General features: G+C 39.2%; 1 long non-coding RNA gene across 3 annotated transcripts in view; it reads left to right on the top strand.

Moving 5' to 3' along the window:
* Positions 1-24,832, top strand: part of LOC141559102 (uncharacterized) — an 87,626-nt gene extending 62,794 nt beyond the window's left edge. The window contains exons 1-4 of one of the 3 annotated variants that reach the window (XR_012487224.1): positions 9,024-9,235; positions 15,955-16,115; positions 17,577-17,708; positions 18,888-24,832. This is a non-coding gene — a long non-coding RNA (uncharacterized LOC141559102). Of the gene's footprint in view, positions 1-9,023; positions 9,236-15,954; positions 16,116-17,576; positions 17,709-18,887 lie in introns of those variants that run through there. The other 2 variants (XR_012487223.1, XR_012487222.1) reach the window with 2 other exon arrangements.
* Positions 24,833-26,143: the final 1,311 nt, after the last annotated feature.

Here is a 26,143-nt window from a genome sequence, read left to right as displayed (position 1 = left end):
TTGTGAACAATCATGGTTAAGTGACTTGCCTAGGGTCACATAATTAGTGTTAAGTGTGTGAGGTCATATTTGAACTAGGGTCCTTCTGATTCCAGTGCAGGTGCTGTATCAGACCCTGTGCCATCGAGCTGTCCCTATCAAAGCATTCTTAGTTTCAGTGGTGTCTCTCAGACCCTTTCCTTGTTTGTTTCCCTTTTTAAAAAGGGAAAAGTGGGGATAAAAGAGACAATATCTGGTCTGGCTATTTCCCCAAACAATCTTGGCTGGAGAATGGGTACAACCAATTATGTAGATACACACACACACACACACACACACACACTCACATACACATAAGTACACACTTTGACTCCTACTCCCTACTTCTGATACTGAGCATCCACATTTAGTTTAAGGGACAAAGACTGTGAAGTGGGGCAAGCAGAGAGAGCGAGCATCCTTTTTGGCACTGACAGTATGGACCACACTCATCATCAATATTTGGAAATCGAATAGCATCATTTCAGCTCTCTTGGGACTTCAAACCAGATCAAAATCTCAGATTTTTGTTGCTATTAAGGTTTTTGGGAATGATCATGGAATTCTACTGGTATAGGGAACTCTCTCCCTAGTAAAACAAGCTAGTACTTCCTTTGATAGTTCAAGAGGGTTTCTTGGCACCACAAGATCAGGTAACTTAGAGATGCGTAACCACTATGTCAGAGGCAGGACTTGAACTCAGGATTTTCTGGATCTCAAGTGAGCCTTACTATGTATGCTCTGGGGTAAACTTATCAGCATCTCTAAGCTTAGAATTAGTGGTCACAAATTTCAAGTAATAGGACCACAGCCCACCCCAATTTGCCATGTGTGTGCATGTCTATACATTTTCTGACCAGGAATTGGCACATATTGTAGGTGTTAGAGCATCGAATAGCATGGATCTTCTTCTTCAAGTAGGAATCGCTGTCCTTTGGACCAAATCTTGTGGTCTGTGAGAATGAAAACAATGGCAGCAAAAATGAATCTAGTGGCAACAAAGTCCATGTTTGGTGACACACCACTAGCACTTTTAGAGAGCAGATATGGATGCCATGGGTGGGGGGATGATCAGCTGATACAAAGGGAAAATAGTTGATGTCTTCAAGGTGCTTATATCCTAGTAGGGGTATCTATAGTTTAGTGTTTTGGTCTAGGTAGGAAGTCACCATATGTTAGTATTGGGACAAAAAATTGGCTCACAGACAAGCCACCAGATCCAGCTATTAATCACAGTCCAGGTAACTGAATGAATAAAAGTCAATGATTCTTGAGCAATCTTGTAGAGCTGAGGAAAAGTTGTAGGGCTGGAGCAGGGTTAATGGTCCCAGGAGCAGCTTACCTTCGGCCAAATCTACTCCACTGAGTTTGATTCCTATTCCTAGTGAAAGCCATGCAGTTGACAACTGCCAGATGACTTCCCAGACTGGATCTTCCAGGGCCCTCCCCAAGCTTGGCCCCATTATCTTGTGTTCTCAAGGTTGTCTTCTCTTCTTCTTGACATGAAGAGGCTAAATGTCTGTGGAGTCTATAAACAGCCTTTCAGTTATATCTGACTCATAATTGAATCAAGATAACAGAACAGCAGATACTGAGTGTTACTGCTTATATACATTTACATCATTAGGACAATTTAAGTGATTGTTTTAGAATTCCATCCTTGTTTAAAAAATAGGCTTTAAAAAATTCACAAGGATTACATCCTCATCCTCCATGCCAGTGAGGAGCACATTTGCTGAGCAACCTCCTACTCCCCTTGTTGAGACACTTCATAGGAAATTTTCTCAATTTTTAAAATATTTTTTTCATTTAAAGTTTGAGTTCCAAATTCTATCCCTCCCTCACCTCTGAGAGGAAAAACAATCAAATATAGATTATACAGTACAATTATGCAAAATATTTTCATATTTTCTACAAGATGAAAAAATTTAAAGTGAAAAATAGCATGCTTCAGTCTATATTTAATCAATATCAATTCTCTAAGAGTGGATAATTATTCTCATTATTTTTATTATTTTGGGATTATCTTGGATCATTGTTTAGCTGAGAAAAGGCTTATATAGTTCATCATCACACATTGTTGATGTTACTGTGTACAATGTTCTCCTGGTTCTTTTCGATTTACTATGCATCACTTCATGTAATTCTTTCCAGGTTTTTTTTTTTTTTTCTGAAATCATCCCACTTGTCATTTCTTACAGTACAATAATATTTCCATTGCAATTATATAGCTTATTTAGCCATTTCTCAATCGATGGGCATCCCTTCAAATTCCAATTCTAAGCCACCATAAAAATACATATTTTTGTACAAATAGATTGTTTACCCATTTTGTTATGTCTTTGGGCTGTAGCCTTATCAGTGAGATAGGTTGATCAAAGAATAATGTATAGTTTTATAGCTCTATGATCATAGTTCCAAAGTGCTCTCCAGAATGATTGGTTCAGTTCACAATTCTACAAAAATATATTAGCATCCTGGTTTTCACATATCACCTCCAGCAGCCGACATTGTCCTTTTTTCATAATAGCCAATTTGATATGTGTGAGGTGGTATCTCATAGTAATTTTAACTTGCATTTCTCTGATAAATAGTAACTTAAAGCAAAACTTTTTAAACTCTGTGTTGCATTCCCCATATACTAAAACCAAAAGTTACTTTAAATTAAATGTGAAAGGAATTCAAGGTGTTCCTGGCAATGCTTACCCATATTGTTATCATATGACTTCATTGATACCTTGACTATGAACATACAACATGTGCGCTTTGCACTGAGCACTCATGAGCTATACCTCAATTTAAATTTAAGGGCTGCATGAACGTTTCTTGGACAGAAAAGGGACATGAGTGGAAAAAGTTCAAGGAGCTTCCCATTATCTGAAAATTATGAGTATAGATTTCAAAAATAACTACCTGTTCATATCCTTTGATCAGTTGGGGAATAACTTTTTAAAAATATATTTTAATTCAGTTCTAGACCTCAGTCTTTATTAGAGATACAAAATTTCCCCATCCCTTTTCTATTTTACTTATGATTTTGGTTGCATTGATTTTGCTTGTACAATTTTTTTTTCATTTTCTATAATCAAAATTATATATTATACATTTGGCAATGACTTGATAACTTCTTAATCCTAAATTCTTCTCTTATCCATAAATCTGATAAATAAACTATATTGTTAGTTTATGTTATCTCCCTTTATTATTAATCATGTACTCATTTTACCCTTATCTTGGTATGTGACATAAGATATTGATCTATATCTAGTTTCTGCCATATTGTATTTCATTTTTCCCAGAAGATTTTTGTCAAATAATGAGTTTTGGTTACAAATAGTTGTTGTATGCTAGATTAATATAATTTATTATAATGTAATTTGCACATTATATATTCCACTGATTCATGATTCTATTTCTTTACCAATACCAGATTTGAGATCTGGCTAGTTAGATTACCTTTGTTCACATTGTTTTTATAACTGATTCCCTTTACGTCTACTTCATAGCATATTAAAATTGAAATATGGTTAAAGTTTGCCAGCTAAATTTTTATCTAGATTAAAGTAACTTGTAGAACCATGATACATGCCTTGGAGAGGGGCAGCTTTATAGCCGGTGCTTTACTCTATCCTGCAGTCAATCCACTAAAAAGAACCATTGTCAACATGAGGTCTGTTATAGGATGGCATAGATCAGCATCCTAGCTCCTCTCTAATAACTTCAAGGATTATCTTAACTATTTATATATTATCACAATCATATTATATATTATATTATATATATCACACTATTTATGATGATATATAATTATGTAGATCAGAAAATATAAACTTGGAGCAGGATTTTTCTATCTTTTCTTGTTTTAGGGGGAGCAATATGAGTTTTTATTTTGCCAACCTGCTTTGTTCCTCCACAGGATAATGAGTCTATACTGAGTATATTGCTAATCCAAAAGCACTTATGTTCTGTGAGAAGATGGTAGTCAAGGTGGTAGTGGTGGTGATTTGACTTACATAGCATATGGTGTCTCCTTGCTAGCTTCCTGCCTAATATATATCTCTATAGTCTCTGGCTGAGAGTATGACCAATGTTTGCTGTTTGATTGTTTGTTCTTATTGATGCTGGGGGATATTGAGAATTTGGACCTGTTTTCTATTATGAAGGTCCAGGATAAGAGTGAAATAAAGTCATCCAGACCTACTAGAGCTCTAAAACCACAAGACTACTGATGCATTGTGAAGTATTGTGTGTCTGTTTATGTGTGTGCTGTAGGGAGAGGATAGTACTTTTAGCTGTCTTGCCCATTCTCATTGTAATTAAAGACAGTTTGGCACTTTATGGAATTATTTCTATCTTCTCTTTATAATAATCTTCAAATGTGAATGGATTAGCCATTGTGATAAAAAATACAAGGGAACATTGCTGAAGAAATGTCTGACCTATTTGACCCACATGAAGTTCTGCTTTGAGATTATTTTTGTTGTCTTCTTGTAGTGATTTTGGAGCGAAGCTACTCTGCATCACAGTTTGAGAAATAGAGTAAAGGATATGTTGAAAAGACAAAGGATTTGGGTAGCAGTTTATCTTTCAGCACTAATGGACTTTCTGATTGGTAAAACAGAGTCTGATCACTCACTTCTGGAGAGCACAGGTCTGAAAGCAGGGCAGTCACAGGAAGGCCACTGCAGCCCAAGCTTTCTGAACAGGGAAATTCAAATAATTTCCATTCTCTAAACAAGTTAACTTCATTCCATGTTAATAACCAGCTTGAGGTTCCAGCTTCATCACTTCTACTTGAGTACTGCCATCATTTGGGAGAGCAATGTCCTGGTTTTCTGCCATCAAACAATCATATTAGATATTTTTTTTTCCCTTTTCAAAAGGAAAATAATAATACTTAGATCTTATAGCATGCTTTTCATCTTCAAAGCATTTTCATGCACAAAGCTATAAAGATGAATTCTGATTTCTAAGAGTTATACTATAAAGATGCATGAGAATCATTGAATATGCTCAAGTAAAATGAAAATATAGTGCTAAGCAACACATTATTTTATGCCCAGAAACTCTTAGTTACAGTCTTAAGGAGAGAACACACAGCGACAATCATACACTTAAAGCCCGTATTTTACCACAATTGTCAGCTCTGCATTCTCCATCAAATGAAGTTTGCTAGTCGCAGAATGAATTAACTGATTATATCCTTACGGGTTAGTAACAGGAGAGAAAGAAAGGGGAGCACAGAAGAATGTTGTCATGATTTATTAGGTAGCTTTTCTCTGACTCTATATCTTCTGGCCCTCACCTTCCCAATTTCTCTGATTAATCTTCAAGGCGAGAAATTCTTTGGCTGTTTACTTTTGGGTGCCTGTTCCCTTCTATTTGCACTGCATCATCTTACCTCAATTGGGTAGAACCCTGCTTTCATGGACTCCTAATCATTATAAAGAATAATCACTAACCCATGGCCACCTTATCTTGTGCAATACACACAACATCCTTCACGAATACATTCTAAAATATGTATCAAATACATATTTAATAGATGATCATCTAGCTTCACCTTACTCTCTAAGATTACTTTTTTCACTTAATACTTTTAAAATTTTTTCCCATTAACATGTAAAGATAATTTTCCAACATTCGCTTTTATAAAACTTTGAATTTCACATTTTTCTTTCTCCCTTCCTTTACTTCTCCCTCCCTAAAAGTACAAGCAATCTGATATAGATTATAAATGTACAATCTTCCTTTGAATCTATTCTTCCCATGTGTCTCTCCTATTAAAATGTAAACTTAGTGAGCACAAGGACTGATTTCCCAACTCTGCATTTTTAAATGATCTCCCCAGAGCTTAGGGCAGCTTCTTATTATGGGCCAGAACTTGAAACAAGGTACTAAGTGGAATTGAGGAGACAAAGGTTAAATCTAGTTTAGCATTGATTTAATCTTACAACAAATAATGGTTTCCTAGTGATATGATGATTGGTGTATAGTCAGTGTGGAGAATATAAGCTCCAGAGGAGCAGGACCAGAGAAGACAAGCGCACTAGAAGCTCTCGGAGGCTGAGAGTCATTCCGTCTTCCACCTTTGTCGTGGCTGGAGGCTGAAGCACAAACCTTTGAATTCGGAGAGATTCAGAGGGCAGAGGAGGCAGAAGCTCAAGCTCTTGGAAACAAGGAAAGAGATCAGCCTCTAAGAAAGCTAACTGGGCCCCAGGAAAGGAGGAGTGCTTATAGAAAAATATGTTTACCTAGAAAAAGTTGGATCAGTATAGTATATCAATTTCAAGATGGCATGCTTGCTAGGGTTCTTGACAATGAGCAATGGTCTAGAGCTTTTCCAGTCACCAATGGAATGAAATAAGGCTTGCTCCCATGGTTTTTAGCATGATGTTTTCAGCCTGTTGTCAATGTCTTCAATAAGGCCACACATGAATCAAAGTCTTCTACCACACTGATGGTAAATTCTTTTAACTTGAAAGTTGAACTATCAGTTACAGCAAAGGGTGAAGTTTTAGTTTGAAGTAATAGCCCTCAATCAATACTAATCTTGTGGCTCCCTATAGTTCCAGGACATTCTCACCCTGTAACTATCCAAATCATTGTTAATACCTAAATGTAGTGTTAAATTATTTTTGCCAAATATATTATCAATTTTAACCCACTATTCCACTCTGTCAAAATAATATTGAATCATTAATCTTAAATAGGGGTTTTATTTACTTATTTATTTTTAATACAAAGATAAAAATGAGGATTCAGTCAATGATTCCTGAAACCTTCAAATGCCCTATCTAGAAAATTTCCTTGTTACATCTCACAATCACAGGATTTGAGAGTTACAAGAGAAGTCATCAGCCAATATAGGGCAATCCCCTCTCTAGTATGCTTGGCAGTGGGTCAGTTAACATCTGTTTCTAAAGGTCTGAAGGGGCCCCTCTTTGTGGTTGCCATCAGCTGGGGAGGCAGTCCATTCAATTTTTAGATAGCTCTCCTTTTTGGAAGATTTTCCTGACATTAAGATAAATTCCCATTTTCCTAGTTCTGTCCTCTGTGATTTGATTTTCTAGGATCTGTTGCTCAGTTTATTTTTTAGTCATGTTCAACTCTTTGTGATCCCATTCTGGGTTTCCTTGGCAAAGATTCTGGAGAAATTTACATTATGACCTCCAGCAGATTTTACAGATGACGATACTGAGGCAAACAGGGTTAAGTGACTTCACCAGCATCACACAGATAGTTGGTGTTGAAAGTCAGATTTGAACTCTTTGAGATTTCTTGACTTCATTCCAGAATTCTATTCACTGTCACATAGTCTTTCAAAGGTTTAAAGACAGCTATCACACATTTAGTCCTGAAAGTCTCTTTATTGTCAGTCCAGACATGATTAGATATGTCCAGTTCTTTTAAAATTGCTCATCTGCCATAAACTCAAGGTCCTTCACCATTTCAATACTCTCTAATTATCAGGGTCATTCTTAAAACCCCAATGCCAAGCATTACTGGGGAGATCTGTGGAAGGCAGAATACAGTGGGATTCCCTTCTCCCAATGTAGCCCCAAGATCCCATGAGCTTTTTTGGCTACAATATCACACATTATTGAGTTTACTGTTTATTAAACTCTCCAGCTTTTGTTTTGTTTTTTTGAATATCTGCCTCTTCCATCTTACATTTGTAAATAAGATTTTTTTTAATACTCAAGCATAGGACTTTATATGCATCCCCACTGAATTTCATCTATTAGATTCAGCCAATACTACAGCCTGTCCAAGTCCTTTTGGACCTTGCCTTTGTTATCGGCCATCTTAATTGTAAACTCCCAGCTTTGTGTCATGTACAAATTTGATGAACATGCTACTTTAGACCTTTATCTAATAAATGATAGCAAACATTACACAGCAAAAGGCTAAGTAAAGATCCAAAGTGTTCTCCAATAAAAATATTTTACCAATTTAATACTGAGCCACTAACTGCTTCTCTTTGAGCCCTCTCCTCCAACCAATAGCACAAAATTGATCTAATTGATTATATTGTTAAATATCTTCATCTATTCAACAAAATATTTGCTAACATCTTGGTAAACTGCCTCTATAATGTTCTCCTTATTTATAATTTATTAATCCTGTCAAAAAAGAAAATGAGACTAGTCTGGCATGATGTGTTTTGGATGAAACCACGTAAGTACTACGTAATCATAATTTTTCTGTGAAGACATTCACTCACCATCTCTTTGCTCAGAATCAAAATCAAACTCATGGACCAGTCATTTGCAAACTCTATTCATATCCTTTCCATTATTTTTTTAAATCATAATAATTTTGGCTCTTCTCTAATTTTATAGAATACCTCTCTGATTTTCCATTCAGTTGTCACTTAGAGTGACTCCACAATCTTAGCGACCATCGCTGCTTTCAGTTCCTGATGATATATTGCATTGGGTGGCCTGAACACACAAAAATTAACTTAAAGGAACCTTTCTTCTCATTAACTTCTCTTTTGCGGAGGTGGGGGGGGGGAGTTGCCTTCAGTATCAACTTCATTCTATGGTTCTATGATTTCCAGTCATTCTCTTCTGCAAAGAAAACAAAAATCAAGGGAAAATAGAACAACTTTGTCTTTTTACTTTGTTGTTAGATTAAAAAAAATTCTGAAAACAAAGATCTTGAGCCTTCTTGATTCTCTTATTCTCCCCCCCCCCACCCAAGGCAGCTAAGTTAATAAAACATCTTTGATGTTTTAGCTTAACTCACTTACCTCAAATTATTGGGGGTGTTTATATTTCTCAAATGGTTATCAGAAAATGATACTATAGTATTATCTCTTTGTTAGTCCTGCTTTCATATTCTGTACATTTATTTTTAGCTCTTGAAGGGGCATATGTGTATATGTATGTGTGTATGTGTGTGTGTGTGTGTTGTTAATCTACCAACCTATTATGAGGTAATACATTCCAAGTAAACATAAATAATCAGTGTTATATGAGTAACCAAAAACCCAGTCATCTTGGGCTGAATGAAGAGATCTCCTCTGTTCAGGAGTTGATAAAATAGGAGCCCATTGTAATTCACCCTCTTCAAATTTCTTTTGCTGAATTGTGTTTACTATAAGAAACACAATTTAAGAAACCCGTAATAAGAGGGTTCATTGGAGAGTTCAAGAAAGAAGAGCAAAAATTTGGCAAGAGAAGCCAAGATAAAGAAATTTAAGCAGAATGTAAGAGCCAAGGAAATAACTGGAATGGATGGATATAGGACTGATTCAAATGGGTCCAAGAGAAGCTTTGGTTCAGGGAAAGACAGGATTTGTCTTTGGAATTTTTCAAAGTAAAAAGGCAATTAAATGGGGAGGTCAAGCCATTAATATGTGATGAGGTACTCTAACCAAAAATAACAAAATCCTTTGGTATGAGGTTTCTACACCTAAAAAATGGTTATTTAAAATAAGACTGAAATCCTAACCAAATGGCAGAGTAGGGGAAATGGTTCCTTTTATTTGTCTAAGTCTAAGATTTTGGTATTAGACCCACTGAGTACCTGATTTCTCAAGTTCAAGTGGAAACTGAGCTCTCTCTCCAAGAAAAGGTGAACGAACTCTTAACACTGCTTCTAAGGAACAAATCTTTTGTAAATCTTCTAAAGGAAACTGAAATGAGTTTCCAATGGAGCTGGAGCTGGTAGGAACAAAAATAAAAACTTTGACTCTTATTATTAGAGGATGGGATAGAAGTAAGGAAAGGAAAATTCTAGATGTATAATTTTGAGTTTACTGAAGCTGGTTGGTTGGTTGGTTGATATCCTTCATTCTCGGAGGATCAAAATGACATCACTATGTTAAGAGTAGAGTTACAGTGTGTCTGACTGGCTGATCAGACCAATGTGAGCTTGGAATGCTCTGCCACAAGATGGAAACAAATAGTCATGGTGAACATTTCCAATGGGTTCTCTTAACTTTGTTCATCTCATGTTTCTTCTGAGTTAATTCAGTTCCTCTTTGCATATTCAGTGCAGCACCTTCTCTGATGAGAGCACACCATGCTGGGAGGTCCTATGCCAGTGTGTCCCATGTCAGACCACTGATTGTAAAGTTCTTCAGAGAGACCTTGAGCATCATTGTATCACTTTTTCTGACTACCTTGTTCTTCCAGATGATCTTCAGAATTATCCTAAAACAATTCAGATATAGGTGATTTCAGTTTCCTAACATAGTGCTGGTACACTGTCCAGGTTTCATACAAGAATGATGTCAGCCCAACACTTCAGTTTGGTAGTCAATCTAATACTTCTCCTCTCCCACCCTTTCCTTTGGAGTCTCCCAAACACTGATCTAGCTCTAGAAATGCATCTGTCAATCTCATTATCAATATAGATCCCTGGAAAGTATATCAAGTTAAGAGAATGTATCCACAGTATAAAAAACTTCACCCTTTGCTGTAACTGATGGCAAATTCTTTACCATCAGTGTGGTAGTAGACTTTGATTCATGTGTGTCTTTAAGATTGAAGACATTGACAACAGGCTGAAAACATCATGCTAAAAACCATGGGAGCAAGCACACAGCCTTATTTAATTCCACTGGTGACTGGAAAAGCTCTAGACTACTGCTCATTGTCAAGAACCCTAGCAAGCATGCCATCTTGAAATTGATACACTAAACTGATCAACTTTTTCTAGGTAACCATATTTTTCTATAAGCCCTCATGACTATGTCAAAGGCCTTGGTCAGAAGTACAAATGTTATATACAGAGCTCTTTTCTCTTCCTGGCATTTTTCCTGGAGTTGTCAGTCAGTCAACACATCAACTGTTCCTCAGCTGCTTTAGAACCTACTCTGGCTCTGGGTAAATGATCTTTTTCTAGGGGTAGGACTCTGGCAAGGATCTTTTCAGCAATGACTGAGAGAATTCCTGTAGTTGTCACAGGAAAATTATTTCCTTTGTATTTTAAAGGTCAACAATGAAGACATCTTTGAGGTCCAGGTCATAAATTCCTCTTTGACATATAATTTAGAAAATCGGTCAGCCTGTGTATGAACAATGAACTCCCCATCTTGTAAATATATACTTATCAAGATGCACCACAGGTCTGTGACCCATAAATAGCCTTCAGTGCATTATAAAAATACTTTAGATTGTTATTATCAGCATAAAACTGAATTTCATCTACTTTCTTACTAAGCCAAGAATTCTGCATTCTAAGTTTTGATTGTATTTTACTTTTGATGAAACTGAACACTACTTTCATAGATTTGGATAAACAATCCTGTTAGTATACTCTGTAAAGTTCTCACTTTTCATTTAGCAGCTTTTGAATTTCTCTATCAACCAGTCTGGATGTTTGTGAGTGTTTTGATCCAAATGAGCAAATGCAGTGCTGCACACCAAATCTTTCTGCTCCATTGTTGCCAACTATGTGTTGGTTCAGCTTATCCTCCAAGTTGACAACAAACTGTTCCCTATCAGAGAAGCACTACTGACTTTTTATCCTGGGGCTACTGCTTTTGTTAAATGTGAATATTCAGCTAGGAGAAGATGAGTCTATGATTGGTCCAGAACTCTGAACCATGCATTGCTTTTACCACTCTTAACATCTTGTATCTTATATATCCTATATCTTAACATCCTGTAGCTTATTATAATCTTATTAAATGCCAGTGTTTGCTGTGAAGATGCTTCCATGAGATGTAGAGTTCAGGTTAGGGTTAGATTATTGTGTTTAGGTAAATAGAATACAGTGTTGGTGATGAGAAAGTCATGAGATAGTAAATGGCCGTTTCCAACTCCCTTTCTCCCATGACTCATGTGGTAATCTGAGCCTAGTCTAGCATTAACGTCACCTAGAAGCTTGTCCTCTTTTGGAACATTTATGATAAGGTCTCTGTGACTTTATAAAATTTTTCTTTGACCTCATCAGGGTTCATCATCGTGGAAGTATAGGCACTGATGATGATGGCTTGGCATTTTGCAAGTGGCAATCACATTGCCATGAGCCTGTCATTCACTTCTTTTGAAAACGTGAGCTTGTTTACTAGATAAGTTCTGAATTGCAAAATCCACACCAACATTATGACACTCTCTTTCACTGTGGCCATTCCAGAAAATATATATTCAGTTCCTACTTCACTAAGTTGGTTTTCATTTGACAGCTTTGGTTCACTCAGAGCTGCTGATTGAATGTGATCATTGCTAAATTCTCTTGCAGCAAGAGCTGTTCTTCTGGATTTTCTGTGGTTTATCTTTTTCTCTGATTTATGCAAGTAAGCATCTATAACATTTCCGCTTATTACCATTTTGGCATTTTTTTATGTTGTCTCATTATTGTCATTCTCTTGCATGAAATTATTGATTGTATGTATGAATAGTTGTTTCACGCATTCATTATTCAGGATGAGATTATATAGTTTCCAATTACTTATTGGTCTATTTTCCCCTGGCTTTTTATTGAATGTAATTTTTATTGCATCATGATCTGAAAAAAAAAAACTCATGCCTTTGGTTTTCCTAATATATGTTCAATTTTTGTATAGGTTCCATGAACTGCCAAGAAGAAAGTGTACTCCTTTCTGTCTCCCATTAAATTTTATCCAAAGATCTATCATACCTAATTTTTCTCATATTTATTTGCCTCTTAAACTTCATTTATTTTATGGTTTGATTTATCTAGTTCTGAGAAGCAAGGTTGAGATTCCCCACTAGTACAGTTTTGCTGTTTATTTCTTCTTGCAACTCTCTTAACTTCTCCTTTAGAAATTGAGATGCTACACCACTTGGTGCATATATGTTTAATATTGATATTGCTTCGTTATTTATGGTACTCTTTAGTAAGATATAGTTTCCTTCTTTATCTATTTTAATTAGATCAATTTTTGCTTTTGCTTGATCTGAAATTAGGATGGCTACCCCTGCACTTTTGACTTCACCTGAAGCATAATAGATTCTGCTCCAGCCTTTTACCTTTACTCTGTATGTATACCTCTGCTGTAAATGTGTTTCTTGTAAATGACATATTGTAGGATTCTGGCTTTTAATTCAATATTCTATCAGTTTCTGCTTTAAAGGAGAGTTCATCCCATTCACATTTATGGTTAAAAGTACTAATTCTGTATTTCCTGCTGTCTTATTAACCCCAAATAATACTTGTCTCTTTCCTTTTTCCCTTTCCCTCCTCCCTCAAGTAGCCCTCCCCTTTAGAGTTTCTGCCCCTTTATTGTACCTTTCACCTACTATTTCTGTTTTCCCTTCTATTTAGCTTATTCTTTCCCTTTTCCCCTTTTCCCTCCCACTTTCCTATAAGGTAAGTGAAGTTTTTCCATGAAACCTCATATCACTAATAGTCTTTCTTTAAGCCAAATCTGATGAGACTAAAATTCACACAATGTTCATTCTCCTCCCTACTTTCTCTCAATTATAATAGGTTTTCTTTGCCTCTTCCTGAGATGTGATTTCCATCATTTTACCTCCACTTTCCCCCCCTTTTTGTGGTATAATCACCTTTCTAATTCTAGCTTCTTTATTTTACTGTTATTAATATATATATATATATATATATATATATATATATATATACACACACGTACTCTCTATATCCCTAACAGACATACAGTTCTCAAGAGTTATTTTTATATTTCTCTTGAGTTCTATATTTAGGGGTCAAATTTTCTGTTTGGCTCTGGTTTTTCATGAGAAATAAATAGAATTCACCTGTTTCAATGAATGTCCATCTTCTTCCCTGAAAGAGAATGCTCAGTTTGGTGAGGTAATTTATTTTTGGCTGCATTACCAGTTCCATTGCCCCACAGAATATCATAGTCCATGTCCTTCCATCCTTTAAGGTGGAAGCTGCTAGGTCCTGGGTAATCCTTATTGTGGTTTCTAGGTATTTGAATTATTTTTTTTTTTTTTTTTCTTATAATTTTTTTCCTTTTTCTGATAGTTCTGAAATTTAGCTACAATATCCCTTTGACATCTCTTGCAGGACGTGCTCAGTGAATTCTTTCAATGGCTATTTTACCTTATGATTCTATGACATCCCGGGAGTTTTCTTTGATGATTTCCTGAAAAATAATGTCTAGGCTCCTTTTTTCATCATGATTTTCTGGAAGACCAATAATCTTTACATTGTTCTAGATCTATTTTCTAGGTCAGTTGTTTTCCCAATTACATTTTTTCTTCTTTTTTTCATGGTTTGAGTTTTGCTTGACTGATTCTTGATGTTTCATTGAGTCATTTATTTTCATTTGTTCTGATTTTTAGTGAATTATTTTCTTCATTTACTTTTTTTAAACTTCTTTTTGTATTTGTCCAATTGAATTTTTAAATGAGTTGTTTATGGAATTTTTTTCCATTTCATAAATCCTGTTTTTAGAGGAGTTTTTTTTTTTCTTCTTTTTTTTCCTTTCACAAATTCTGTTTTAAATGAGTCATTTTATTTTTCTGTTTCACAAATTGTTTTTCTGGGAGTTGGTTTTCTTTTTCCATTTTATCAAATCTTATCTTTTAATAAGTTATATGCCTTTTCCAAACTCTCTTGCAAAGTTTTCATTTCCTTCCCCATTTTTCTTCCAGCTCTCTTTTAAGATCCTTTTAAATTTCTTCTAGGAGAGCCTTGTATGATGGGGAGCAATCTGTATTACCCATTGGGGCTTCATCTGGAGACAATCTACTTTTAGTGTTCTCTGGGTTTGAAATCTGTTCTTCTCTTTCACCATAAAAAATTGTCTATTGTCAGAATTTTCTTAACTTTTTTTTTTTTTTTTTTTTTTTTTAATGAGTAAAAAAAACCTAAGGTCTGCTTTTAGGGCAGGGGAGATTTTCCAAGCTTCCTCTACAAGCAGTGGCTTCCTTTACAAGTGGCAGCAGCTGTGCTGAGTCATGCTGACTCACACCTGGTGTTGGATGAGCATGTCCAGGTCCCATGAAATTTGTTTGGAAGTTCACTATTTACCTTTTATATTTGTGCTGGGTGTTTTATAACTTCTCTGCTGATCTATTAGCTTGAGCAGAGTAATCAGCACTGCTGTACATTCCTCCCTGTAGATTTTCTGCCATGCTGATCTCTTACCACTTTGGGACTTTGCACTGTACTCTTGCACTGTGCTCGGTGTCTGTGCCTGGCCTGATTGTACTTGGCCTGCCTCCCTCCCTGCTGGATTGAAACAGACCTTTTCTGTTGATCTTCAAAATTATCTTCTGCTCCTAGTTTCTTATATTCCCAATATTTGTAGATTCTGCAATGTGAAGCTAATTGAGAGGCTGGATTTGGAAATTAGTCTGAGGGTCATGGAAGAAGATCAGAAAGAAATGTGTCTCCTCTCCACCATCTTGGCTCTTCCCCAAAGTCCTTAAGTTTCAGTCATTCCAAATGTCTAACAGGAAATTCTCAAAAAAAAAATATTATTTTTTTTCAACTGGGATCATTTGGGGTAACTTATTCTTTAGAGACTCCCCCCTCCCAGGACCTTGAATCATGGTAGCATTGCCTGGCAAAAATGCTCTATTTAAGCACTAGTGCCAGAACAGGTACAAGAAGAACCAGCAGCATTCAAGAGCTTTTCATGAGTAGCATCCTCCCAGGGTTCCTTCAGTAACTCAAGGGGAAGGAAAGGGAGAAGAGACCTGGTAGTTGGGGTAATTAAATGGGCCAGTAGACTGCTGAGAGACTTAAAATGCCTGTTCTCACTATAGTCTTCTCCGTTTGAAACTTTGGCTCTATGATATTTCACAAGGTTCAACACTTGCTATGGTACTGTTTGCACTCCTTAGCATGTGGAAACTTACTGACCATGAAGTGGGAGGAAATAATCATGTTTAAAATAAAAAAACAGGGGATTGTTAAGGATCGTGCCCTAAGTGCACTGTAAGGGACAGGTCAATTTTAGGAGAGCCTCCTCAGCTGTGAACATCTGAAGGAGTTGCAAATCAGCCTTTACTGACCCAGGTGTTGCTTGTGGACTGAGAAAAATTGGAGGCAGGGGGAAGAAGAGAGAGGTCAGACAACACAATGGCCTCTCAGTGGGAAAGTCAGAGAACAGCAACTGTCTCTGTCTCCTTGAATCACCATCATCATCTCACAAGAAGAGAAGAAAAGTTCTACCACAGGTAAAGAAAGCAAACTTACATATTGTGTTCCCAACAGAGCACTGCTCATATTCAATTTCATTTAAATAAACAAGCTCCTACTATGGATATGATGGGGATAAATTGATGAAAATGTTGCAAACCTTGCTGTGTGTAAAGCTATTCAGTATACATAAGATTGCATATTTTAAGGGGGACTAGAGTAGAGCAAAAGAAGTGTTAGACTGAAGTGTTGTGAATGAAGGAAGACCCGAGGAGACTCGAGAGGTGATGTTACTGTGGGCACATGAGCAGGCTTGATAAATAAGTGCTGACTCTTGAACTGAACCTAAAAAGAAAAGCTTTCTTCTGCCATTAGAGAGGTTAGAAAAGAATTGGTCTCTCATGGGGGTTGAGAGACTGAGTGGTGACTGAGTGAGTACATGGAGAAAAAAGAAAGGCAGCATGGTAGAGAGGGGGTGGCCATTGGAGAAGAGGAGGAAAAAAGATGGCAAAATTAAAATAGGTCTAGAGAGAGAGAAAAAAGTCTTATCAATGAACTCCCAGGGTGCTTGGGGATTGACCTGGCTGTGATTCTGGAATTTTGTTTTGTTATTTGCTTTGGTATTTTTTTTTGGGGGGGAGTCAGTATATTTGCATAGAATGTGAAACTATTGTATAATTTTGTTTCTTTAATACTATTTTTATCAATATCTGTTGCTTATTTTTCATTTGCTTTAAGTTAAATATTCTAAGCTAGTCATGATAATAATTACTTGGCATTGTGCTCTTGGTAATGAATAGTAATAAAACATATAATGATGATAATGATATTGGTTTAACATTCAGAAAAAGAAACACACTTTTTTTTAAAGCTTGCAAAGTACGTTACATATGTTATCTCATAACAACCCTATGGTTAGGTACTATTATTATCTCCATTTTAAAGATGAGGGATGTTAGGTTCTTCCTAAGTGCTAATGAGATAATGAGATATTAGGTTCTTACTAAGTGCTAAGTCGGTACTTGACAATTCTCTAGTTCCGGCCTTTCCTGGGAGTTTTGCTTGTGAATTCCTGGGGGAGGAGCTTGCATGCTCAGGAGGAGCAAGTTCATTGGTTGAAGTAATTTTTCCCAGAAGCCCTTGAATTATCCCATGCCCATTCTCTGGGAGGATAAAAGAAGGGCATCTCTGGAAAAATTATTTCAACCAATGAACTTGCTCCTCCTGAGCATGCAAACTCTTCCCCAGGAGTTCAAAGGGGTTGAATTCCTAGTAAAGACCAGAACTAGAGAATTATTAGGTACTGACTTAGCACTTAGTAAGAACCTAATATCTCATTATCTCATTAGCACTCAGTAAGAACCTAACAGGAAACTGCAGAAGAGAGCTGAATCCACTTGCCATATGGTTTCATTCACACTCTTCAGCTAGCTCTCTACTCACTGTGCCATCTATCTACAGGCATTTAATAAATCTTATCTTATTCCCACTTGGTTTAGATTTTGATTGACATCAGTTGCTCCTTCATTGGGAACTTGAAAGCCTACTAGGAAGGAAGCCAAAGGACCAGTTGCATATGACTTGACTTGCCATTTTTGATGTTTACTCTGCAGGCCACATCCAGATAGAAGGTGAGTAGAAATCCTGAAGAATTGAGGAGATCTGGCATTCTTCAAAGATGAGGTCAAGGTTGGAAAATTTGGGTCATGTCCCCTGCTATGTCAGACCAGTTAGGGCCACCACGCCCTTGCCTTTGGGGTGAACCTTCTCTTGGGTGGTTAACTCCTGTACCTTCTCACCCAAAACTCAGGACTGAATTGAAGGGACTGACTTAACCAGAGCACACAGAATGCAATGGGTATTGCGCCTCTCTCCAAGCATCGCCTTGTACCATCTCGCCATATTCTTACTTGTATTTGCTTTTTGCCTGCTCTCTCATAAGATGAACTTAAATATTGAGCTTGTGCTCTATCAAAACCCTAGATCATTTTCAGATAAATTTCTGCCTCCCTAGTCTCATACTTCCTATTTTACACTTTAAACTTCTCTATTAAAAAGTATCATTCAATTTGGTCCAAAGTTGGAAACAATGAGGACATTTTCAGACCCTGGTTCTCCTGTCAGTTCTTGGTAGCCAGCTAAGACCAGATGACTCCCTTACTGGGAACATTGGGGAGGGCATGACTAGATTTAATCATTTAGGTGGAGTAAGTAATCCGTCCTTCAATTTCTATGGTTCAGTGTAAGGGATCAGGGATTCTGTGCTTTGGAGCATGTACATCAAAGAAATAAATATATAAATTATCCTTTATATGATAGCTAAATGTTCACTCTCAAAGAAGCATAAGAATAAAGAGGTAATAAGATCAATAAAAATTCAAAGAGTCCTTAAAGAGAGCTTAAAGAAAGGATATGGAAAATGAGCTTAGCCCTTAGTGGATCAAGTAGAAACTCATGGATAGGAGAAAGATGACAATATTTCCAGGGGAAAGAACTAAGTGAATAATTGTGTAGGGATAGGGATTTATAAGACCCAACCAGGGACAACTTGAATTGAAAAGCCAGTCTAAATAGAAGAGTTTTTTACTAAAGGCTAATTCCCCCTCATGGCTACTCCTCTGCCCGCAGGCTGCTATTGGGCTCACTTGCCCTCTTGTCCAAATGTCTGTGAAGGAAAGAGGGCAGGCACACTGGAGATGTCAGGGAGTTCTATGGCAATATGTGGGAATGTCTAACGTATTTCCTTCTCAATTTATATTTCCTCAGTTTTTTTTTTTCTTTACTAAATCACCCCTATTTTCTTAATGCAGTTTCTCCATTTAATCTGACCAAAGGAAGCAACCCCTCGCACCTTTCACTGAGAGCTCTGCATGTGAAAAGCTGAAATAACGGGAGTACAGACCAAGGGATCACATATAAAGAAAAAAAGGCCAAATCCTGGAAAGCACACAGCATCAGCAACTAATTTGGAGGAGTCCCAGAAAAGTTGAACTTCTGCACAAGAGGAGAGGAGCTTTTTTCACACAAACAGCTACACCTTTCTTTCCCCAGTGGCTGATTATTAGAAGTTGGTCATCTTGGAACAGTAACAAAGCTACTGATGATTGTAGCTCCGGCTCAGTGGGTCTCCTGTGTTCATGTCTTTTGAGGAAAGGTTACAGTGGCAATGAACCTTCCCAGAGGATTGAGATGGGACAGAGATGTTGCTACTTGCTCCACACTAGAAAGCGTTTCCTTCTTCCTTAGGTTGTAAATGTGTATTCCTTCTTTACAAAGGGAGCTGCCATAGTATCAGAGGGGGAGCCTAGGAAAGCTAACCTCGGGCACAGAGGACTAGGAAGCGATGGGTAGCCCCGTGTTCCTGGATGCACCCTCCCCTGGGACACAAAGGAAAAAGGAAAAGGGGCTGCCCATCCGGCAGCTCGAACTAGGGGATGACATCCACAGAATCGGGAAAGGAGGAGGCTGCAGCCTGAGTGGAGCTGGGTAGCCAAGAGTGGGGACTTAGAGATGATTCCAAGAAAGGGCCAAGGTGGTTCAGGGTGGGTAAGGAGCAAGCACATCAGAGGGCAATGTGGAGAGTGTGGGGAAGCAGAGCAAGCTGAAATATGGCTGGGAAATCTGCCTCCCCTTAGACTCTGAAAGATGTTAAATCCAAAGGAATTGAGATTTTGTTTGGGGGAGAATGGAGAGTCACGGAATCTTCCAAGAAGGGGAATAAGGCCACCATTGATGCAGTAAACATTTCCCTTTAGCAGGGGCTATTGCAGGAGATCAAATGAGATGAGAGCAGATAGAATTAAGCAGTAAGTAGTAAGTCTGAGTAGTAGGTATAAGCCAGAAGGGCAAGTTCCCATCAAGAGATAACACAGACAATTCATCAATTGATTGGCTCTAGAAATGGTAAAGGTGGGGGGGGGATTATTCTGAGCTTTCTGAAACTGAATAAGCAAATGGAGGAGGTGGAGTGGTGGGGGAAGGCTGGAAATGAAGCTTGTTTTGGAAATAATGAATGGGTTAGGCTACAGGTAAAGGACTACAACTCATGGGAGAAAAAAGGGGGTTTCGATAGATTTGGGAGTCATCTGCATAGAGATGACAATTGAACCCATGGGAACTAATGAGACTGACCTCTTTTCTTGCCCTCTGCCCTTCCTCCTCTCTCGACATCCTCAATATATAACCTATGTGTGTCTCACTCAAAAAGGCCATTCCATTCTCTGTAGCATGTTCTTTCTCTTATTGTGCTCTTCCTGCACCAGCCCCATTCAAAAGTGGGGGAACTTTGGGTACTTATGGTATTCTCCATTTTGGGGAAGGCTTCTGGCTCGCCTCCCCCTGGGCTTGCTGGACTGCTTAGCCTCAGGGTGGGCTTGGGATGCAGACAAGTCAGACTTGAATGCTTGTGTTTGTTGAGGTTCTGAGTCTTTGAGGAGGGCTTTTGGAGCTGGATTTGGGGTAAAGGCACAAAAGCTTAAGAAGGGCTGGCCAGCTGAGGGGGAGAGGCCGACTCTGGGCCCAAGGATGAATTGGAAAAGGCTGTGGAGGGGACAGAGTACGGGTGTTTCTAAAGGAGCAAGCAGTCTTGGGCTTGGGAATTGGGGGTCCCTCCTCTGTTAACTACAACAAAGACTAAAAAAAGCCTTCATGTGGACAACCAGTCAGGAATGTAGAAATAAGCCAAAGGAGCTATTAGCTTGACTTTTTACCTTAACTACTTGTCTTAAGGGGTCCCGATCTGGGAGTCCATCCAGCCCTGGAGCATCGAGGAGCCTGCTCCTGGATATGACAGTCCCCATTTAGCTGCCCCAGGGTTTGGTCTCTTTAGCAAAAGGGGAGGATGAGAAAGAATTACATTAGATAAAGGGTCCCAGGATCCTAGTGTTCAGTAGGCCAGGATCTCTGACACCATCTTACTAGGTGGCAATACACTTTGAAAAGTGTCCTTGGTGTCATGCCATTTTACTGTAAGATAACCAACTGATCACACATCAGGTTCGATCCTGGCCAATGACAGCAATTCAGTTTCTGCTCACTCTTCCCATGAAGGGGAAATCGTTAAGCAGCCCAGTACAATCCACTTTGGGGCGACACTGATGTGATACGGCTTCTTGAGAGCTTGCATTTGTGCCCAGGACTCATAGATCAGATGGAGCTCCTTGAAACGCTTGGAGGACAGTCATGCAGTAGTGGGACTCCAACCTCAGCCTCCTTTTATCCCTCAGAAGCATCTCTCTGACACCAAAATGGATCCTCTGTAGACACTGTCCCAGAGCCCTGGAGGAGAGAGAAGGGTAGAGGCTGGCCTCTAGAACAAGCCGGCCACCCACCATGGGGGGCTCTGCCTTTGTGGATTTCCCTCAGCTGCATCCAGAGGAGGGAAAGTTGTCTTACTCATCTCAGTTAATAAGCAATCTGAGAATGTCTGGGAGGGACCTTGGGCAGGTCTGGGAAAATCGGGAAAGGGGCAAAGTCTGGAGAAGCAATCTAAATATCAAAGTAGGGAGGAACCCTGTCTGCGGGGGTTAGGATAGGCCAGAATTCAGGGGCAGGAGATGGTGCTCCAGTGCAGAGTTGAGTGTGTGTGTGTGTGTGTGTGTGTGTGTGTGTGTGTGTGTGTGTGAAATGAGAAGTCTTTCCTACCCTCTGTACCAGGCAAGGAGAAACGAGGTATTTGTTAGTGGAAAGCAGGTGAGGCGAGAGAGCCGCAGACCCAGTGTACATGGGAGCTGCTTACTGACCCAGACCTACCCTGACCCTTTTGCTACTGTGGATGGTGGGGGGCCGCTGAGAGCCTTCTGAGGCCTTGCTTCCAGACCTCCTCCCTCTCTCACTTGAGCCCAGGATGGCTCCAGGCCACGGCTCTGGTTCCCGGGCTTGGACATAACAAGAGTCTTTTTTTCAGTTCTTCTGGTTTTGTCCTCATGGAATATACACTGGGGCAGGGGGTGACATTCCTGGCCAGGTGACAACAGGATCAGATTCGCTTTGAAGTCAGGGCCAAGGGGACCTTCTGCAAATCCCCAGACCAACTACCTCACTCTCTGATACCACCTGCACATGTTTCCCTTGTCTCACTGTCTGATGGCAGCAAACTGTTCCCCAAGAGGGCCTTGCTCCCTCTGAGTCATTATTTTTATCGTCTGTATCCTTTCAGATTCTCAGATAAGAGCTCCAAGGTTCCCCAAGAGGACCTGGCTCCTTCTGAGTCATTATTTTTCTTATCTGTGTCCTTTCAGATTCTCAGATAAGAGCTCCAAGGTTGATATTCTAAAGCACAAAGGGCGGATCCTTTAGTCTTTTGTCTTTCTGGGGATGAAGTAATCTCTCTTCCAAAAGCGTCTTGGAAATTTTGAAACCTTGACTCCCTTCCCCATTATCTATGAACAAAGAAGAACCTCTTCCAACAGGACCTTCTCTTTTCCTTTTCCCCTTACTCTCCCTCTGCTCTACTTGGAGGCCCAGGCCGAGCCTGGAATTGTAGACCCTCATGCTGGGAAAGTGTTGTTCGCTTCTTCGGCTTCTGGGCAGCTCTCGCCCCACTGCCTTCCTCTGCTGTGGTGTGGCTTTCCCTCCTGCTGGGATTCCAGGCTGCTGAGGAGGGCTGGGATGCCTCTTGGACATGCCCTTGTCAGGCCAGTTGCCACATAACCACCACCTCTCCTGCTCACATGAGGACCTTTCTCTTCACAGGTCCATCCAACAACAATCTACCACCTTCTCTCTCCTGCTCCAAGCCCCAGCAACACATAAGAGGTACTGAAGGAAAGTCCTTTTCATTCTATAGAATGGCATTTCTTCCTCTGTCTGAGCTTGAAGAGAGCCTTGTTGGTGCGCCTTGGAGGGGATTCCTGAGCTCTGCCCTCAGGAGTCCTAATCTGCTGGGTAGATGAGGTAGCACTTAATTAGGTAGCACCTGGTGCCACCAGGCTACCTGTGTGCCCTGCTACCTGGGACAAGGGGTGCAGGGTGGAGCCATATGGAAGGCCAGGCAGGGAGTACAAATCCAGGACTGAGTGGGAGGAAGCCAGGACTCTGCTTCTGGAAAAGCAGGAAGATGGGTCTGGGTCACGGAAGGCTGTGTGCTAGGGATGGGATTGGAGGCCAGGGGGTGAGTCCTGGAGATAACCCCTGTGGGTGCCTAGGCAGGGAGGCTTGAAAGAGTGGGTGAAATCCTGATTCCTCAGTAGAAATGGAATGAGGATGGCAATTTTCTCTCCAGTACAGGTGGAGCCAGGTACTTCTGCTGTATCTTGGAGAAAGGACAGACCACAGAGGGAGATAGCCAAGGCAAGGGAGAGGAGAGAGAATAGGGAGTAGGTTTAGGAGAAGGTATGGCCTCTGCCCCTGGGGCAGGAGTCCAACCTGCAGGGGGTCAAACCAGGGAGGGAAAGAAACAAGTCAGAGGCCTGTGAGAAAGCTACAGGGGATTGTAAGGGGTGGCCTTGATGTTACCGTGCCCTATCCCTCTTGGGTTATCCTGGCTGTCTTTGCAAAGGAAGAGAGCAATGGTCCTCCCCTCTTCAGACAGCAAGACCCATTGTTAATTGACTTAGTTTGTAAAAATTTTGAGATTCTAGTCAGAAGAGCACTTCAGGGCTGATCAAAACTGCTGGGGTTTTTGGTATCTCAAGATTGCATTTCATATTTTTCTCAAGAATTGCTTCTTAGCCTTTCCCCTGCCCCAAAATGTCCTAATGGGGAAATTGAGGTATGTTGGGGCAAAGTGTAGTAGAAAAAGGCATATTTTGTGGATGAAGGTTCCAACAGTGAGATGAGGGCCACAGCCTTGGCGTCGTGGCAGAAGGCCACTCGGGGCCTTCCAACTGAGAAGTTGCCCATCTGTTGGCAGTGGGTGTGAGAAGAGAGTATCGGGGCAGTGTCTATATTTAATAATACTGTATATTAGAGAGTTCTGTAATTCTCCAACCGTCCTTCATCGAGGCATAAAAGGCTAATAATCGAGAATGGGTTCCAAGTAGATGGCATGATTGGAATTGGACTCCCTTGTGTCAGGCAAGGCTGGGCTGAGCCAAAATCCCCGTCTGAATGGGCCCACGGTACACGAGAGATGCTTTGAAGTCCCTCTTTAGTGATTTCCATCCACTTCTAGGGAAGAGCTCCAGCAGGCTTAGCTGTACTACTCTGCTTTGAGCATCAAAGCAAAAAAAAGAAAAAAAATGATCGTTTGGATCCAGTGGCCAATGAGTCATAGCAATAGTCAAAACACAGGGCAGAAGGCAAGGACACTCCGGAATGGAATTGTGTGACCTTGAAAAATGATGATTGCCCTAAGCTTTGCTGTCCTGATCTGTAAAACGGGGTTAATGAGCCAGGAGCCTCTACCTCAAAGGGTTGTTGTGAGATTCAAATGAAGTAATTATTGGGCGTTTCACAAAACAATGTGCTACTGGAAACAGAAGCCATTATTGTCAAGACTATAAGGCCTTCCTGGCAATTGAATATAGGGCTTGGTGGAGGTTCAACAGCTAGAGACCAGAGAGTTCTCATGGATTAATCATGCAAACCCATGATCTATTCCCATACTACTGAGGCATATTTTATGTTATGGTCATTAAAACCCAATTTCTTTCCTTAGAAAAAGGAAAAAATGAGGATTTATGGCATGTTTCCAAGGTTGCTTTTGTTTAACTTCTCTTAAAAACTGTGTTAGTAAATGAGATCAATTTTACATGATCCATTTTGTTTATCTGTAAGGTTATTCTCTATATTGACTGGAGATTATTTTGTAACATGTAACATGTAATTAATTAAATGGTTTTAGAATGTTTTTTTTTTTTTAATTTCTCATGTTGATTACAAGTGAATGTTCAATGCTGTCTTAGTTATCTCTAGAAGATAAGCACAATTCTGAGAACAGAGGAAAGCTGCATTTATCCATTTATCCATCCACTCATATGGAGATCAATGGCTAACGGGCTAGAAATAGTCGGGGACATCCAAGTTGAAATTTGGCCTCATACTCTTAGCTGTGTAGGTTAAAACTGTATCTGATGCTGGGTCCCCTTCCCACTAACAACACTTTGTAAACAGCAAAGCCAATAAAATTTAGTCAGTAAAAAGGGACAATTGCAGGAAGAAAGATTTCAGGAGAGGGAGGAAGCAAGAAGCCACAGACAAAGGATCTCAAAAGATGAAAGGAAGGAGATTTACAAATTGAATCACCTATTAGTACTGCCACGTGGGATGGTGTGCTGAGTCAGCCAAGTCTCTAGGCCTGCTCAGGGCTCTTGGTGCTATGACAGGTAAATCTTAGGCAATTTTCAGATTTCCAAAGACAAACCAGAATGCCAGATACAAATGGGACTAATGCTTTTGAGATGCTGTGGGCATATTGTTAGTTTTTAGTTTTGCCGATAATTTTGAAATTTGGATAGGTTAATGAACCCCAAAATGTCCCAAGTATTTTCCCTCCAAATCCCATAAAATGAGATCTTAAAACTCTCATCCTTGACTCCTAAGGGTCAATGCTGCTCAAGTGCTCCCAACCCCAAGTCAGGGGATCTCTTTATCTTTCCCAAATTGCCACCACCTTCATCCCATTTCCCTCCTCCATACACACCTGTCCTTCATTTTTTTTTTTTTTTGTTTTGCATCCATATTCTTGATGGTAATTAGAATTTAATTGCTGACCTGTCTCCTCCTGCCAATCATGTTCTTTCCTGTCATAAGTTCATAATTTCCTGCCCTTGGGCAAGCTCCTTAGATTTTGTTTGCTTCAGCTTCCGTATCTGTAAAATGATAACTTCTACCTCATAGGGTGATTGTGAGGCTTAAATGATACTATTATAGAACACATTAAGGGCTATGTAAATATTATCTGTCATAAAACTTTTATTGATCACTATATGCCAGCTAAATGTCTAGCCATTGAAAGAAAATTTAGTAAGGACTTGTTTTCCCATTAGATATCATATATTATCAGTATTATATGTATGTTCCCCAATAAGAAGGCAAAGGATATGCACAAGAAGTTCACAAAAGAACTACAAACTCTGATTTTTTTGTTAAGATATTAATCACAAGAGAAAGACATAATTTAAGA

Source organism: Sminthopsis crassicaudata, chromosome 2, assembly GCF_048593235.1.
Source record: "Sminthopsis crassicaudata isolate SCR6 chromosome 2, ASM4859323v1, whole genome shotgun sequence".
Lineage (NCBI taxonomy): Eukaryota > Metazoa > Chordata > Mammalia > Dasyuromorphia > Dasyuridae > Sminthopsis > Sminthopsis crassicaudata.
The sequence above is the reverse complement of the archived record's forward strand: the minus strand, read 5'-3'. Positions and strand labels throughout refer to the sequence as shown.